The sequence below is a fragment of the Anolis carolinensis genome, unplaced genomic scaffold (assembly GCF_035594765.1).
Source record: "Anolis carolinensis isolate JA03-04 unplaced genomic scaffold, rAnoCar3.1.pri scaffold_13, whole genome shotgun sequence".
NCBI lineage: Eukaryota > Metazoa > Chordata > Lepidosauria > Squamata > Dactyloidae > Anolis > Anolis carolinensis.
Window position 1 is genome coordinate 19643311 of NW_026943824.1, and position 2214 is coordinate 19645524.

At 40.2% G+C, this 2214-nt stretch overlaps 1 protein-coding gene across 3 annotated transcripts in view; it reads right to left on the reverse strand.

Annotated features, from left to right (window-relative positions):
* The window catches only part of mrtfb (myocardin related transcription factor B), a 34991-nt gene extending 32974 nt beyond the window's left edge, over nt 1-2017 (reverse strand). The window contains exon 1 of one of the 3 annotated variants that reach the window (XM_062964651.1): nt 1937-2017. The gene's annotated coding sequence lies outside the window, so the exon portion shown is untranslated. Of the gene's footprint in view, nt 1-1837; nt 1908-1936 lie in introns of those variants that run through there. The other 2 variants (XM_062964652.1, XM_008122142.3) reach the window with 2 other exon arrangements.
* Nucleotides 2018-2214: the final 197 nt, after the last annotated feature.

Below are 2214 nucleotides of genomic sequence, written 5' to 3' on the forward strand. Positions count from 1 at the left end.
ATCAAACGCCACACTTGGTATTGTCAACACCAAATTGGGAGGGACAGGATTACAAATATTCAACTACAGTAGAGTCTCACTTATCCAAACTTCACTCATTCAACGTTCTGTATTATCCAACACAGTCTGCCTTTTAGTAGTCAATGTTTTCAATACAATTGCAATGTTTTGGTGCTAAATTAGTAACTACAGTAATTACAACATAACGTTGCCATGTATTGAACAGCTTTTTCTGTTGATTTCTTGTAAAACTTGATGTTTCGGTGCTTAATTTGTAAAATCAGAATGTAATTTGTCATTTAACAGGCTTTTCCTTAATCCTTATTTACTATCCAACATTTTTGCTTATCCAACATTCTGCCAGCCGGTTTAAGTTGAAGAAGCGAGACTCTACTGTGTATGCATTTCAAAGACAAATCTACCACTTGGGCAAAGTAATACAAGGCATGCTTATCAATGACTTGGACAATGAAAAAAGGCTGTTTATAAAATTTGCAAATGACACCAAGTTGGGAGGGATAGCTAATAGTGGACAAGATCAGAATCCAAAACACATAACTGCCAGGAAGACATCTTTCCACCATGTCTCCTGTATCAATTTAACAGTATAATAATATTCATATTATACTCTACTAATATTATAATATATTGTATATACATATATTGATAATACTATTATGATGTAATACAATGTAATAATAATAATAATACACTATTATAATTGTATATTAATATTACATGTAATATTACTAATAATATTACAATATAGTGGAACAGTACAATATCCATATATATAAGAGTGATGGCATCACGGCGACCCACAAAACCACAAAACTACAGGCCCCCCAACCTCGAAATTTGACAACACAACCCATCATCCACGCCTCTAGGTTGATACAACAAAAAGAAAAGAAAAATAAAGTCCAATTAGAGAGAGAGGAATAATTGCTTTTATCCAATTGCTGCCAGTTAGAAGGCTAAGCTCCAACTTGGTCTCCTAGCAACCCAATAAAAATAATAAAAAACACTAAAAATTAATACAATAAAATACTATAATAACAGAAAATAACTAAAAATAATACAAGAAAATAATAAAATATAATAAATAAAAATATAACTTACAATAAAATTAATAAAAAATTGCAAATAACGTCAAATAAAAATTACACAACAATTTTTAACGAATACCACCACCACTTTGCCACAGCAACGCGTGGCCGGGCACAGCTAGTATATATGTTAGCTCCAGCTCCTGCCAACCTAGCAGTTTGGAGGTGTCTACGGACAACGCCAGCTCTTCAGCTTAGAAATGGAGATGAGCACCAACCACCAGAGTCAGTCATGACGGGACTTAACGTCAGGGGAAACCTTTACCTTTACCTATATATATAATATTGATAATAATATTATAATGGAATACAATATTATACTACTACTAATAAAATATAATAATATTAATTATATATTATATATTAAATGTACTATTACTAATAATATTACCATATAATGATATAGTAAAAAAGTAAAGTAAAGGTTTCCTCTGACGTTAAGTCCAGTCATGTCTGACTCTGGTGATTTAATGCTTGTATTGTGCTATGCTAATAATATATTGTATGTTCATTTGATTTGTAAGCCGCTCTGAGTCCCCTTCGGGGTGAGAAGAGCGGGATATAGAGGTAGTAAATAAATAATAATAAATAATACCGCTACTTCCGGGATGGCGTTGGAGGAGGCCCCGCCCCCTCCCCGAGGCCCCGCCCCCTCGGGCCCCTGAGGTAAAATAACCCCAACACCCGAGACCCCCGCGGAGCCATTTCTCTCGCTCCCCGAACCGTACACGGCGCCGCTGCTACGGGATTACTAACAGCAGGGTAAGAACCAAACCCGGTCGCCTCCCCGGTCCCATCCATCCCCCCGAAGCCGAGCTCTGGCTCACCTTCTTTCGAAGCGCCTGCCGCGGACATGTCCTCTCGCGAGACTCTGCCCCGTCGAGGGAGCGCGAGCCGGGGCCCTGCTTCCTGGCTCGCGATTGGCTCCTCCGGCGAAGGCGCTGGCCAATGGGAGCGGGCCGCCTCGAAGCCCTCGGCCCCGCCTTCGCGTTCCCGAGCCTCGAGCTCCATCCGGGTCTTTTTCCTGTCAGAAGCCGGCCTGAGCGAGGCCCGAGCGCCGTCCTTGCCTCCGAACAGGCCCCATTCCCCACCGAAGGAGGTTAGC